This window comes from Seriola lalandi, unplaced genomic scaffold (genome assembly GCF_002814215.2).
Source record: "Seriola lalandi dorsalis isolate HSWRI2012SDOR001 ecotype SW California unplaced genomic scaffold, Sedor1 jcf7180002054916, whole genome shotgun sequence".
In the NCBI taxonomy this organism is placed as follows: Eukaryota; Metazoa; Chordata; class Actinopteri; order Carangiformes; family Carangidae; genus Seriola; species Seriola lalandi.
The window spans coordinates 756,366-773,347 of record NW_019525468.1 but is presented as its reverse complement, the minus strand read 5'-3'; positions in this window follow the sequence as shown (position 1 = coordinate 773,347).

The following is a 16,982-nucleotide window of genomic DNA, read 5'->3' as shown; positions in this document are numbered from 1 at the left end:
GGGGGGGGGGGGGGGGGGGGGAGACATTTCCAGCTCATTTGAAATGTTAGGTTGTAAGGTTGAGTATTGCGAGCCAGTAGTTCAAAAAATTGAGGTGAATCCAAAATGACTGTTGTGTCCCCAATTTAAATATGAATAACAAGGTCAGGTTAGAACATGATAGGGTACACAGTGTGTGTGTGTGCCATTCAAAGCAATGTCGTTGCTTTAAAGAACAGCCTCACACACACAAACACATACACCTGTTTTAATAGTCTTGATGCAAACTATGAAAGGACTAGGTTTATGTACGCAGTCTCTCACACACGCACACGCACACACACACACACACACACACACACACACACACACACACACACACACCATTCAATTAAAGACAACCCTGGCCTAATCTTTACCCCTCTAATTAAGCCCTGGTGAATAATGTTTTCAATCTGCCAATGGTTTCCACACCAACAACACCACTGTTGCTAAGAGACAGCTAGCCACCCCTAAAGAAACAGGGATACTTAGTGTCATTACCATACAGATTCTTCTTCATTTACCTAAATTGCTGTTTGCATTTCCTCTGCTCTTATTCTATCTCACTTTCACTTGGCTCAGACTCTCCCCAGAGGCCGTCACTCCAGGTCAGAGTGAATGAATGAATGACTGAATGAATCTGGCTGTGAAAAAGGCCGCAGATCAAAGACAGAAAAATCAAAAATATTACATTATGTATTTCTTCTTTTTTTCTTTTATTTTTTGTGGGTGGCAAGTGTATGGTAGTAATCAACATCAAAACACACTGCAAAATAATCCATTCTGAATCTCTCCTTTGCTTCTGCAGGCTGTGAAAAAAACAAAGTTTACAAATTTGATTTAAGGCTGGTTTTAACAGTTAAATTCCTCTCCGAAGTTCTACACAATTGGTTTCCCCACTGCCAAGCAATTGTCCACAAAACACCATATCCTAGGTGCTTAGCGCTCAGCCATTTTGAGCAATGGTTGAGAGTGCAATCTTGCCGTGAATTGATAGCCATATTCCATGATGAATTTGATAAGGGCAGTGCCATTTCCTTCCTCTTTAACCCACCATGGGGCTTGATGTGAATTGTCATTGGATTATCCCTCTACTGTGAAAACTGGACAAGGAGCATGGCTGAGAGGAGTTCATGCGGGGAAGGAATGATGGGGAAAGGTAGAGTTGTTTGTTGGAGATGCCACTTCATGTCTATATGTGTTTGTTCATGCGTGCTCCTCATAACAACCATCATTCAGACATTCAGTCTGCCAGGAAAATTTCAAGGGACCATTATGAAATCACATTTTGGCAACCAACAGTAAATTGCAGTTTTTAAGATGATTGCTGGGGTCTATAATAACTTAAATTGCTCCCTTTCGCAGCATTGTTGTTGTGATTTCTGACTAGCCATATTTAATTAAAATATTTTTAATGTTTTTCTCTTCATACATTGGGTTTGGTTTGTTTATTACTTAAAATCTGCAGCTAACAATTATTTTCATAACTGATTTTTCTGTCGAAGCAATTAATCATTACATTTCCTTAAAACCAAGTTGTTTGTTGCTTGTTTTGACCAACCAAAATAGAAAAATGTTCAATTTATAATGATGACAAGACATAGACATGCTAGCAGCATGTGACGCTGTACACATCAACGCTTTGAGTCAAATGCTAACATCACATGTTAACATGCTGATGTTTAGCAGGTAAAAATGTTTACTATGTTCAACATCTTAGTTCAACCTGTTAGTATGCTAACCTTATAAGCAAATGCTAAGCTAATTCTTAGTAGCATTAAACACAATGATATAGTTGAGGCTGATGGGAATGTGATTAGCTATGCAGGTATTTGGTCATAAAGTATTAATAGGTTTTTAGTAGTGGTACTATCGCTTAATGGCTAGTGTTGCAAACTTGTCAGGTGCTATTCTCAATGAAAATTCATCTTTATGTTCACTCTGCTCTGTCAAGTTCTCTTATTTGGCCTTGAGCACACAGAGCTTGAACACTGACGCAACAGCAGCTTCGTTGCTACATGGCATCAGAAACATGATATTATTGATCCAATGATGAATCCATCTTTGTTCAAGAATACTACCATCTATGTGAGCCTGACCTCCATTTTTTCCTTTGGTTTCTTGCCTCTGACTATTCATGTTGGGTGATTAGGTAAGAATCATCTCAAGCTTTCCATGAAAAAACATCATTTCTGTTGCCCTTTGAGTATACACTATTTTTTAGTGAATGATGCAGCTCTGCTGACCTCCTCCCCTCCCCAGCAGAGACAGAAAAGGATTGTGGGGAAAATATTCGACCTCTGGCTAGAAACTCCCCACAGAGCTTGATAAGAGTTTTTGCTGACTGTTCAGAGTGCGGATCCAACAGTTCTTTCCTCTTCCAGTCAGACTGAGAGACAGAACGAGACCAGTCGAGAGAGAATAAAGGATTATAGACAAAGCGAGCTGGGCTTCACAAATTGAGAACTGTCGATTCAGTCACTTAAGGTTTTATTTCATCTTATCAGGAGCAGTAGAAGCTCTGGCTCTGGGCACCTTTTGGGAAAATATCTCTTTCCAACCAAAGCCTACCATTCAACCATCTCCTGGTTACAGTTTCCCGTTAAAAAATGTTGCTGGATGAAAATCTCATGGCTTCGCAAAGCTTCTCTACCAATTATTAAGTGTTGTTTTCTTTTTCAAATTAATTGTTTAGCTTTTTTTTTGTTTTACGCATCATTTTATAGCATGAATTGTGTTAAGGACGAGCCTCAGCAGTGTTAATTCAGGAGCATAAACACAAGATCGCTTGAGAAAAAAAAGCAATTGAATCCTTTTCAAAGGGTGATCACATAGATCAAGGGTAACAATAGCCGGCACCGTTACATGTGATGGGGCATGGAACAGCAAATAGGTCAGCTGGCTATTATTCAAACATTGGGAAAGCAAAGGATTAAATGAAGCAGAACAAAAATGGAAAATGTATCTGTTTTTCTGCTTTTCTATTCACTTCCTTGACTATGTTTGTGTGTGCGGTGTGTGCGTCTCCTGTGTGTAATTCAGCAGCAGTGATGTGTAATGTGGTTTTAAATTGTCTTAATCACACTAAACCGAAGTGTTATAATGATGTGTAATGGGTCAATCAAAGTGCTGACTCTACCATAGATGATGAAAGATACAGTGCAACTACGCACATATTTCAAAAAGATCAAAGACACACCCAAGTGATGTTGACTGAGCCATTAGCTGCCCCTATTAACTCATTGCAATTTGCCCCCAGTTATATACACATACGTTCTTCACTGTGTCTTCCACACTGGGACACTGCATTTCAGAGTATTTGCTCAACTGTGTAGATGCAAATACCCACACAGATAGTTGCAGGCTGGCTTTTCTTCTCTGTCAGTGTCTACATTTGAGATGTCTCTGCTTCTGTGAAATCCTCCACACACTACAGGAATAGGAGCATCTGTGGCTGTGCAGAAACATTTTCCATTTTAAGAAAAACAAAACGCGATGGCTGAAAGATGGTAGGTAGAAAAAAAAAAAGAGGCTAAACAGATAGAAACCAAGATAGGAAATCAGCCTATACAGGGTTTTCCAGGGTCTTTACACTGAATACAAATCAGATATCAATCACATATGTATAATTATGCATAATTTATGGATTATATGCCATTTGTAAACCCTGCCTTTTACCACGTGAGTGGTGGTGTTACAGCAGATCATAGGATATAGATGCTGGTGTAGAAATGCGATATCAGAAAATTAAAGGATTAATAATTTATCACACACCATTGATGGTTACATATTTTAACCCAAGTCCCTAGTTCAACCCCATTGATCAAAAGTGTTAGCTTTCTAACCAAGCTGTATTGGTTTCCAGTAAGTCGATGTGGCAACTCTCCTCTGGAGTCTAAATTTCACCTGCTGAGCTCATTATGCAGGTTCATCAGTCAGGAAGGTGTCCATGAATATTGACACAAAGAGTTTCCTCCTCAGCAGCGTTCCTTCCATCAAGACTTTGACGGGCCACGTCTCCCTTGGCTAGATGGACAGCTATAATAATCCACTATTTGTGAGATCCTGAGTCAAACCGAAGCCTTGAGGATTATTGGCGAATGTAATTTATGTGCAGCAATCACCACAAAACTACACTGTGAGCCTCAGATACAGGGCAGAAGGTGAGCTACAATCTCCATACTCAGCACCACATCCACAACAGCTACCTAGAAAGGCTGTGAGGGCCGGGTTTCCATTGTGGTGAGGTCTAACTCATTTGCTGGAAGTGCTTTTTTTTTTTTTTTTTAAAGAGCTGAAGCAATTGGTCAGTTAATCGATTGGCCAGCTTAATTAGACTGATAAATTATTCATTCTTTCAGTCAAGTCTCAAGGAAAACTGACAAAGTATTCACTATTCTCAACTGTGAAGAGTTTGTGATTTTTAACTGAATGCCTTTGAGTGTTGAACTGTTGGTCAGACAAAACAAGCAATTTTAAGATTACACTGACAATACGATGACCATATTCAGACATTTTAGAGCCTAAATGATTAATTCACTAACTGGCGGATTAATTGAAAATGAAAATAACTGTTAGTTAACCCTGCTTTTTTCCAGTTAATAGTAAAACCTAGAAGCTTACAGACTAGGCTGGTGAATGTGATGTATGGTAAATCGTTTGGACCAGGCCAGAATAAGTGATGTTCTTAAGGTAGAGGAAGACTCTCTACTACTGCATCGCAATGCTTTAGATGCCATGTACTTTAATGGGGAATGAGGCATTTGAGAGGCTTTAAGAGATCTAAACAGTGAACCGTTTTATTTTTATTTCCTATTTCTACCAAAACAGAATTTACTGAGGGGAGCTAGAGGGATTACAGAAGACATCATCATCAAAGCCTAACAGCTGGAGCAGTTTTTTACATTTGAAGATCTTAAAAGAATACGTAAGATATAAGTAATGTGAAAAACTGATGCCACATTTAAACACGAGCCCACAATAATAGCAGGGACTTTGACAGAAGTAAAAGGGTGTTAGGTACATCACATAACAGATAGTCGTTCTGCTACCTTTGCCTTGCAAGTATCCGAGAAGGCCACGGAATCAAACAGAAAAAACTACAATAATCATGTTGAGATCCAACAATATATTGTTCATATTTAAAGAAGAGCTAATCACTGCCATTAGAGCTTCATATCCTCAGTAATGGAGTAGCTATTTGTTCCTTGGTTAAGGATGGTAAAACATGCAAATGAAGTCCGTGTCTGCTTGTACGATGCTCCGGTAGCAGTTGGTAATTACTGTATACAAGGTGATTAGCATACACCTGTGTAGCAAATGAAATATCAGTTGTGCACTCACATACATATATGCAGCCACAATCAGCCACTTGTGCATCCACGCATAAACCACTGCTGAGCACAGGATCTGAGATATTCACCACCATCTGTTGCGCAATCCATGCATCAAATTGACTACATTGATGACACTTAACAGCTACAGTGTCCTTGAGGAGAAGAAAAAAAAAAAAAGTAATTCCTCCAGTGAACATTTGCTCATAAGTCTTTTCCACATGCTGACATGAAGGTCATTGAATGCGAAGAATGTCACAGAAAGTGACCATTCCTTCAACACTTGTCTCACGTTGGCTTAGATTGACATCATCCCCTTAAAGGATGTCACGGTTTTACACCTGGAAAAGTTAACTTCTTTCATCTAACTTTGATGACAAGGTGAATAGTTATAAGGATTGTTTCTTAATGGTAATTGAGCTGCGAATACCAATTCACAACATGCTCAGTATGAGTTCTATCATTGTTACGTTCTGTTTTCACATTGTCTTCCTATTTTGACACCTCCAGCTGGTAAGAATGGACTTCTGTCCTCTTCCTATCACCATAGCACTTTTTTTTTTCATTCCCAAGTTCATACATTGTCACCACCATGAAGAACAACACAACATGATTGACAATGTGATAATTAGATTGATTTGGAACAAGAAGAGTTCAGGTTAGGTTCTGTCTTATTAGATTGTACATTCTGTATTGACTTGGATATATATATATATATATATATATACACATTTATATATAAAAAAGGAAAACATGAAAATGTTTGTTGACACATTGTCATGGTCCTAACTTTTAGAGTAGTGAAGACAAAATTTAAATAGGCACACCTCAGTTTTACCCAATGTGGCAATGACTTGACCAGAAAGCAATGTAAATGTGTCCTTAATTGGACGGCAAAAGGTCCAGTCACAAGTCCTCTTTTGCTTTTCTTTTTCCTGCAAAATGTGGATGACAGCACCGAAGACACAGCCAGATTCACAATATCTGAAATGACCAACAAAAATCATTATTTTTTAAATGATACACTTAACATTTAAGGGGAGAGAACCATTTTTAGCCTACTGACCAAAATCAGACGGGAACAGTTAACAGAGCTGGGTGCTGGATTATTCATGATTTCACGCTCACTTTGCCCTTTTTCAGCGGACAGTGCTAGAGCCACATACCGCCTTCCTGGGGAAAAGAAAAAATATATAGAAGGTTGTGTAAATGATACCTGTGCTTTGCTGGGCTGATAAAATGTCAAAACAATTATGGAAATTAAGAAGAAGCGGCAACCAAGCTTGGGCTGAATGTCAGGTAGTGAACCTGCGGGTTAGACTCAGGGGTTTTCTTTGCAACTGCATCTATTACACAAAAAGATATTTGTGTTGGTTATAAAATAAACAACAGGTACATTGTTTTAGAACCACAATGACACTTCTAGTAAATGAGGCATAAGCTCTATCAAAAAGCTAGTAGGTGAACCAAAACATGTCAAGTCATTATGACTAGAGCAAACACTCCAGCCCAGGGAGCCAGAGAAAACATCTTGAACAGGCTTCTGAATTCCCCAGATCAGCCCCATTTTATTTGCAGGTTCAGATCAATGAAAACAATGATGGGAAATAAGGAAAATACTGTCAATGTTTCCATTTCATCTCAGCAATATTGGAAATCAGAATTCAAGAATTCAGGGACAGATAGATTCATACAGAGTATTTGCAATTTACGTTCAAATTTAATGTAGCAAATCATGAAATATGAATCATAAAAAATGGCATAGATATCAAGAAAGACAGCACAGAGTTGTCAATCATCACAAAACCACACTTTTTAACTGCTGCAATTGAAATCTAGATTTGAATTTTATGTAATCCATGCTAAAGAGGCTGTCTGAATCCAATCCAAAGCTTACACAACAGATCAATAGGCCTACAGGAAGATTACTGACAGGATGCTGTGCAGAACATAGGAAACCACCTCAATCGAAATAATATAAAAAAAAGGATAGGTCTATTGTCGGTGACCAGGAGAGTGGTGTGTAACACAACAGTAAAATAATAATAATACTGATGATGATGACACAAATACATGTCAGTGAGGTGGGTGTGGGGTTGCTGAGCGACGTCTCACCGTTGAATGTCTTCAGGATCAGACGTGTTTTATGTGCATGGCACCTCGACAACGTCTGTCAGAGAAAACTTCCAGCCCCTTTGCTGCATGTCACCCCATTCATTCAATTTCGTTGAAGAACAGTGAGCCCCACCAGCCAGGCAAGTGCTTATTGACAGGAGCAATGCAGTCAATAATTGTGATGAAATCCGTTTCCAAGAACATTTTAATGTTGAAAATGCAGACTCAAAAATAGAGCGAGTTGATGCTCATGTCCAGATGGGCGGTGAGGAAAGCCTTTACCTTCTTTTCCCCAAGTAATGATGACTTTATGGGTTTTGTCAAAGTATTCATGAACATGTTCTCATGTCTTAAGTCTATGTTTTTAAAGTTTAACCAAATTATGGACTTTGTGAATGCTGTCAGGCCAGTGAGATGTGTAAATACTATGGACTACAAAAAGTTGAAATTAATCTTGTTAAAGTCAGTCCGGGAAGTAGCAGTTAAGTAGTAGTAGTCTTTCGGCTGCTCCCGTGAGGGGTTGCAACAGCGGATCAGCATCTGCATATGTTATTTTCAAAAGGTTTTTTGGGGTTGCCCTTCCTAATGCAAACAGAGTGTGGGCGAGCCGAACCATCAACTCAGGGATCAGCAGCCAACCTGCTCTACCACCCAAGCCATGGCCCCCCCGTAGTTCAGCAGCAACCAATCCTACTTTAAAATGAATAGTAGAAAATCACTTTTTAAGACGCAATAAACTGTTCCAGATTGGAACCCAATCCTGGTTTAATTCCAGGTTTTTTTTTATTAAAAAAAAAAAAAAGAGAAAAATGATACTTATATTTTGCCAGAAGCTGACATAATCTTACATTTTACAAATACGTTAAGAGCACAAATAGAATAACTACAAATAAACAAAACCCAGGTGGGTTCATTATTACAAAACTACTTTCATTATGGATTTTTTTTTCTAAAATAACAAAATATTCATACAGGCTGACACAGGAAAAAACACATGAAAACAACATTTTCATGCAGGCTGTGACTGTGAAGCTTAGGGTTTTTGACAGGCACTCTGTGATGCACAGATGAGTAACAGCATCTCTAATGACATCTGTAACAGTGTGTATTGATATTCATGTTTACCAGATCTCAAAGACACACCAAGAGAGGCTGCTCGATGCTGATTGCATGATGAAAGAGCGACACTGCCTTAGTGGTGAAAACCCCATAAATAAATAAATAACATGCATAAGCAAAAAGCAGAAAGCAGAAATGAGGTACTTGGTTTTTTTTTTTCATCATTGCTGTAATGTATTCACATGCTCAAGTGCCATGTCTCTGATGCTCTGCTTGACTACCTTTTTTTTTTGAGAAGTGCTTGCTTTTATTATCATATTAGTCTACATTATGATGAAAGGGTGTGTGAGCCTTCCTCGCTACAGACCACCTGCTGCAATCTCATCGTAATACAGGAAATGCATGCTGCCTCACACCCTGATAAAGCGCACACACACACTCTCACACACACAGGCATCTGCCCAAGCACCTGTAGAGGTTTTTAAGCTTTGCCAGCTACCCAGCCAGCCTAAGCTTACAGTGCCAGTGCCTGTCATAATCTGAAATGCCGCCTCACAGAGACACATTTAAAGCTGGTCTAATGTGTGTGTGTGTGTGTATGTGTGTATACAGGACCAGTTTCATAAGAATAGTTGCATACTTGTGCTTTGGAAAATCCCATTTTTTTTATGCATTCCTACTTTGAGGTAGACGGCAAGTAATTACTTTTTCTTTAAAAAGCAGGGACTGAATCTTGCTTCCCCTATGGAAGCTAAGAGTAAACACTTAATCTAAGAGGCTTTGGTGAGCGAGAAAGAATAAAGAGTTATTCCAGTAACTCTTATTTGAAAGGCAGTCTACCCTTTTACTTGTGCACTTGCACCCCCCTCCTTTGGCTCTGTTATCACAAAAGGACATGCAGACAGTGGGGGATCCTGTTTGTATTCTCTATCTTTTACTGACACTTCTTCCCCCAACGCCGACACCTCACTATCTGCACCTCTTCATTATACTTTGTTCTGTCCTCTTCTCATTTCGGTCCAGAAACTTTTCTCATCTGTCTGAGACCCTCCTCCTATTCTTCCTCCTGTTTTTCTGTCACCTCTCTGAGCATCTCCTCTTTCCTCTGCCTCTCTGTTTGGCAATGTTTCACTTTCTATTTAGATCTCAAGCATCTCCTTCCTCCTCCTTTCCTTTCCACTTTCCCCTTACAGAAACCAGAAAAGTCAGCACCACAAATGTCACTCTGATATGTTTTTTTTTATATTACATATAATAAATTTGAGATTCCTTTTAGTTTAAGTGAAATTAATGGGAAATATGGTAAATTAAACATAGAACACCCATTGTTTCATCGGGGCTGACAGATATTTAATGGAATTTAATTTCAATTCCCACAAAGACCTCATACTCGCTTCAAAGCCATTCATAAACCAACATCACATTCAACCCTTTTCTGATTTTTAATCTAGCACGCAGCATAAAATTCATTTCACAAAATTCTCCTGTGATCTTTTATCAGCCTTAGATAGCTGAGAAAAGAATGCAACTATTCTGAAAAGTGGCGTAATGATCAAAAGCTGGAGCTACAATATTATGTTTGAGGAAAAATATTAGAAGCAGCCAAGAAATTTTCACACCCACATTTCCATAACAACTGGGCAACTCCTGAGGAAGACTGTGTGATGATCAAATGATGATCAAAAGCAGCTACTGGTTAGTCTTTGTTGTGAGATTTTATTTGTGTGTTCACAAATAAGCCATTAAAATAAGTGTGGTTCTTACTTTTACCATTTATTTTTATTTTTTTTTTGTATTTTATGAATATTTTCCAAAACAAGTAATAGAAATGTCGTAGATGATGTGCATTTAGAGACAAATAATTACATTTTAAAACTCATTTGGTTGCAGAAAAGAAATTCTGAAAAACCCAAAGGATGTGTGCAAAGGAGTGACTCAGATTTTGAAACTGATTACCTCATGAAAACATTTGTTATTCTACAACTGCAGACCTGTGTTTTTAATAGAATTGCAATGTGCCTTCACTTTCAAAGGCACAGACCAAAGAGTACTGTCAACAGCTGCAGCAACACTGTAGCAGTGTGAGCTATGGTTAGCTTCAATAAAACCCATTAAACTGTGCAAATATGTTGCCATCAGTTCTAAGTGTACTTTTAAGTTGACAACACGAGCATTGTTCCACAAAAGGAAGTATTTGTGAACAGCATAAAAGTCCTCTCTCTATTTTTTTTTAATTCAATATGAATTCATAAGCCTAAACTTTCTCTTTAGAATACAGCCAGTGGTCAACAGATTTAATTAATGAGCTGATAAAACAGATGAGTGCACGCCTTTCTCTCTCTTCTTTAGTAAGCCCACACAGCCGTGACTGCTCATGCTCTCCCTGCCTGTCTCTCACCTACCTCCCTTTGAACAGCGTCATCCACATTTTCCCTTAGATTAATATAGTCCCTCCTCCATAACCACCACCCTGCCTTTCCTCATCATCCATCTATCACTTCCTTACTACCACCACCAGCCCACCCGTCTCCCACCTCCACATCTCTCCTCTTGACCTCTCCATCCACCACTGCGTCGACATGCTGTCTAGAAAAAGCACGCTTCAGGCAGAGCGGGCCTCATGATTGGAGCAGGGAGCTAGCCAAAAGCACTGGCCCAGGACCAGAGCAGCAATCCTGGGCGGCCCATGCTCAGATTAGCCCCTCCTCAGAGTGGCACTGGAGCTCCCCTGTTCCCTGGGCTCCAGCTGGAGGAGAGGAGATTAGAGCGAGAGGGAGGAGCAGATTGAGACACTAGAGATTCCAAGAGCCGTTTTTAGACTGCCTGTGAAATTGGATAACAGATTACTCTCAAATGTCTTCCTAACACTTTATATTAAGTAGAACTAATAACATTAATCTAATAAATTGCCAAATACTTCAGTGGTGCTTTGAAGGGAGTGTAGGAAACTGGGTGCTTTCTCCTTCTCGTCACCAGGGGAGATGTACACAGTTGTGGTTGGGTGTAGCTGTAACAGCTTAGGTTGTTGTGGATGTGGTTGTCGTTCTACCTCTTTTTGTTTTTGTTACGGTTGCTATTGTCATCTTTTATTTGAAGCTACATCAGTCAGTATTAACAATGTATCAGATGACTGGATGTAATATAAAAAATAATCATTCACCCACAGATTTACCACCCACCTCTGCAGTTCCCCTCAGCTCTACAGAGCTCTTCAGCCCATTTCAGGTCATTCTTTTGGTTTCCCAGCCATGTTACTGCAAACAGCTGGTGACCATAGAGGAATGTTTAGCAGCTATATATTTTCCTCCAGAGTTGGTTGAGACCAAACCAACATTCACTTTAAGGAAAAGTGAATGTTGGACTTGCATTTGTCAGACACAAAGCTCCAAATGGATGCTAATGCTCCATCATTGCTCTGAGTCTGCTGGATGTGTACATAGGCTGCTATTGGCTAACAGAATGATTGTGTATTTAGCTTGTTCTAGTGACTCCAAGTGGCCAAAATGAAAAAAAAAAAAAAAAAAAAAACACATTCCCAGTTGGGTCAATACAAGAATGACAAATATAAAATTTACAGCCTATAAACACAGCAGACAAGTAGTTTGCCTTGTCATTCAGCAGAGAGCGCTCTAACACTTAACTATTCACCTGATCTATGGCCTGCCCTTTCGACTAGTAAACTATGAAAGTAATGCTTGGATGATGGATGACACGAGCGAGCAAAGCCGTCCTGGCTATTTTACTCTACGGTGACGATAAACTTGCTCACTTGCTTGTTTGCCACCCAAGTGAGGCAGCGTCACTGCAGACGAGCACTGCAACATCAAGTGAACATCCTCATCTGATGGCCTACTATTCAGCACACTCAGCTTCGGGAGGCACCTTGCCAGAAGCTAATCAAAATTCCATCACTGATATGATAGCAAGCTGTGGATGCGCAGCCCATTGGTATTGCCTCTGCTGAGGGTTTCGGGATCTCATGATGGAAAATGGAGCCATAATATAAAATTCCAAGTAGCACCATAAACTCAACACACATAATACAACTACATGATACAACACGAGGAAAACATAAAGACTATAGCAAAGGATAACAGACAGATGGACATCGCTGGACATGTTTATGTAACAGTCACAGCTCACTGTATTTGAGACTCATGGGAACTTGACAATTATGTTTTGTGTACTTAGGAGCTGAGAGGAAAGCACACAGCTGCCCACATTGCCGAAAGCATCGGCAGCACACTGGATGAATTCAACATCTCCTGTGCTCTGAAAGGGCAAATACAAATAGGACTCATTAAATGTACCCTGTTGGACCCACATGCTAAACCTGGAAGTACACAAGGGGCTCGAGGTGAAAGCCGTTGATACAGCCCTTTCCAGACTAAAGCAAAAAAAAGCATCTGTTGTGGATCTGAGCAACAAGCAGCAGTGACAGCTGACATTTTTGAAAAGAAGATGTGCCATTTGGAACTCAGCACTTCTGAGTGGTCTGTGGTTCAGCAACTAAACACTGAAACCTAGGAAAGTGGCAACCCAGGCCCTTTCCACTGATGCCTATCACAGAGCATCGGCTGTCCAACCTCTGCAGTATGTCATTATATTGAGGTGAGCAGCACCTACGCATCTCATTCAGTCGACAAAAAAGTGAGAGGTATTTGACATTTCTTTAGATTGAAGAGAGCAGCGAGTGGATGCAATGAATAAGTCGGCCTTCCTGGACCAACCACTTCTCTCGCTTTGTCCATCTTTCATCTGAACAGAGAAATCTCGTCAGTGACAGCTTATCACAAGAGGTTAAGGAAAATGATACAATACTACACAAGCACAAAAGTCTACATAGTCAGATCGTCCTATATTGTCACCCTGTGAGACCCAGTAGGCTACTTTATGCGCTGATGCATACATCATCGTCATAGACCACCTCATATTGATTTCATTTTTTTTTTTACCATTTAAAATGGGTAAACTCTTATGTTATCAGAGTTGCGCACAGCACATTGATTCATTTAGCCCCTTCGTGGCCTGCTCGCTCTCTCTCTCTCTCTCACACACATACACACACACACAAACACACTGACAACAGACCAATCTCCCATCTCTAAATCAGATTGGCCATCAGGAGCCAGAAGCACTGGGAGAAATCCCCCCATATCGCTGGGCCGATGGACTGTCAAAAAATGCATAGTTTTACCATCTGTCCGTCTCTTTACCAGCCCTCTCTGTGTCTGTCATTCAGAGTGCGCAGAGCGTGCTGCACAGCAGGACTTGGCTTGGCTCTGAACATAATTGTTATATATTTATAATAATTATTAATGATTATTTTTTTAATTACTATTGTTAATCATATCTTTAACATTTTATGTTAATGTGCTATGCTATGTTTAAACTGAACAAAGCTGTCATTTATTTGCATTTATTAATCAGAGCATGCACAATAAACACTCAAAATCAGCTGGAGGAATGTACAAACAGATGTTTATGGTCCGTCTCTCTCTCTCTCTCCCCCTCTATGTCCCTTCATTTCCCTGTCATTTCCCTTCTGTCTGTGGATTGGGGGGAAATGAAATGAGGGCATAAAGTTTTATTTGTAACTGCGAAAAGGAAGCAAAATAAGAAACTTAACTCAGTTACGTGTTCCGTCTCCCTATTGATATCCTCTGCTCCATTTCAGTGCCATCAGAAGGGCACCTACACACAACAAATGTTTCTGAACAACAGCTAAGACACGAAGCCTATTTAACGGCACAGGGCTTTGCTTAAATGCCAGTCAGTTGGTCGGAGTGTGTGTGTGTGTGTGTGTGTGTGTGTGTATGTTTCAACAGCTTAAAGCCAAAAACACCTACTGCACTCAAATATATCAAGTTCTCATTCATACTGTTGTGTTACTGGCTATAGGTTGCATTAAAAGCAGAAGCTGCGAACATGAGATACCAAGCTTTTCTGGCCTTCAATTTACATTTTATTTTGTTTTTTTATTTCTGTCACAGTTCCACTGTGAGATATAAGATGCATCAGGCCAAAAAAAGTAAGACTGACACCGATCAGCTCAGGCAACCACTCACACTGTCAATCTTATGTCAGGCCAAAACACATGCTTGCACCAACGTCTTGCCTCCCACAGGAGCACCATCACGTCGTCCGCAGTCTTCTTCCATTCCATGAAAAACTAACAAGAGGTGTCAGAAGAAACGCCTCCTCATTTTCCGTGGGTAATAATCACATACTGGAGCGATCCAGTCATGCAATAAAATTGGATTCTGCTTGGGTGTATGTGTGTGCGTGGTGCATCCCAGTTCTGTTTACAGAAAAAGTCACTGATTCCAGGAGGTTCAGGGGCCAAATCAATAGGGATTCTTTGGTGGGGTGAATCAATAGGGAGAAGCAAAGGTTAACCTGCCTCAGACTCCGTGATGGCTCTCTACAAGTATCTAGTACCCCTTAACCTTTAGCATTGCATCATTCACTACAGCTCACAGTGGTGTGCCCCGGTTTAACCAATCACAACAGCTTCTCCCTTGAGGTGTAACTAACCCAGCTAGCTCTTACCATCTGCAGCATTGCACTCAAACTATCATCTATCCTTTGACACACACGTCAACATTGTGATATCCAAGTTTGGCGCCATTTCTTCCAAAATGTTTTATCATTATTGCATTACAAGGGCTGTGTGGCTCTACTGCAGATTGCTGGTAATATTGGTAATGTAGGAATTTAATTGCTTCAGTAGCTCATCCGTGAAAGGAGCATCAGATAAATGGCTAAAATGTGAAATCTAAAAGTCTAAATCTACTTGATGGATCTCAAAATGTGGGAGACTATTTTACATAATTTATCACAAGATGTGCTTATGACAAGAAAAAATTAGTACTTTTATTACAACCACATAAGAGGGACATGAGAGATGAAATAGACTAAAATCAAAGAAACAAGTCTTCCAGAATACACTGTTGTTGAATACACAATCTTGTTCTTAAGTTGACTCAAGTGGTGCTCTTCTAATACCTCAGCAAGATCCTTGACGTTTCTCTAAGCATTTACAGAGAAACCACACGGGGACTGACATAGTATGTAGTTTCACCCACGCGATGTGATTGGTTAAAACCAAGGATGGGCGGGCGTCGTGTGGCGTAGTGGTCTAAGCAGGCGTCCCATGTGTAGAGGCTACAGTCCTCGCTGCAGTTGGCCCCGGTTCGAGTCCCGCATCGGACGGCCTTTACTGCATGTCATTCCCCCTCTCTCTGCCTCCCCATTTCCTGTCTCTCTCCACTATCCTGTCCAATAAAGGCACAAAAGCCCAAAAAAATATACTTTAAAAAAAAAAAAAAAACCAAGGATGGGCACTTTAACAAATCAATTATTAATTGATTTTCAATTCAATTCATTTTTTATATTAAAAATGCCAATGGCAGAAAATACAAAAAAAAAAAAGCATCTTTTTCCTAAATGAAATCTTTATTCCAAGAAATTGTAGTCCAACAACAATCCTCTTAAACAAGGCAGTTAAAGTTTAATTCTTTAACTATTAAACAGAACAAAACAGATATGCGGCGCTCCTAATGGCAGCGGAGCCCGAGGCTCTGAGCCAAATCTCTTCACAAATAACAAGCCAAAGCTATGGCGCTTATACACGGCATTGTAATGTTTACAATGAGCTTCGTTTTTTTTTCAGCTCAAAATGTTCCCATGCCAAACTTCGCCTTGCTCTCTTCCTGCGAAGCCTAGGGCAGCCTGTGCACCAGCAGCATAGTATTCATTTTTCTCTGTGTTGAAAATTTAAATTGCGCCCTGGCTGGTTGCTGCCACGTAGTGAAATGTTGATACACGCATTAGATCTATCAGATTCCATGTGATTGACAAAATTCTTAACAATTAATTATCAATCATCGATTAATCATGCCCACCCTTTGTTGAAACTACACACTATCCCTTCATTTATTGTTATGTCAACCTTTGAGGGAGGTAGTGGAATTACTGACCTCTCTCTATCCCCAAAGCCTTCTACAGTCTTGATTTGTAAATGTTTGTAACAGGTTGTTATCTATAATAATCATCTTTACAGTCTTCCCAGTCACAGTGTATCTTAAGTAATGCTGAATTTTCTTTACAATGAAGACAAGCTTGTGGAGAGACCACTGTACATCAGGGGAAATACAACTTTTACTGAACAACAGTAGAGAGGATAAGGGACCTATGTATCTCCAAAATCACAATGAGGGATATGGGCAGAATATTAATGCCCTTTACCACAGGGATTTGTGTTCCATTCCTGACAGTGATGCCTCTGGTTTAGATATAGGAACACGACTGGCAGTTTTGTGTGGGAACCTGGTGAGGGATTATGCAGTTGCCAGTGCTCTGGCAAATCCTTTTGGTTGGTCAGGATGGTTATATTCCCAGGTGATGTGTAATCCCCAAACCAAACCTTAACTTTAATGTTGTCACATCATA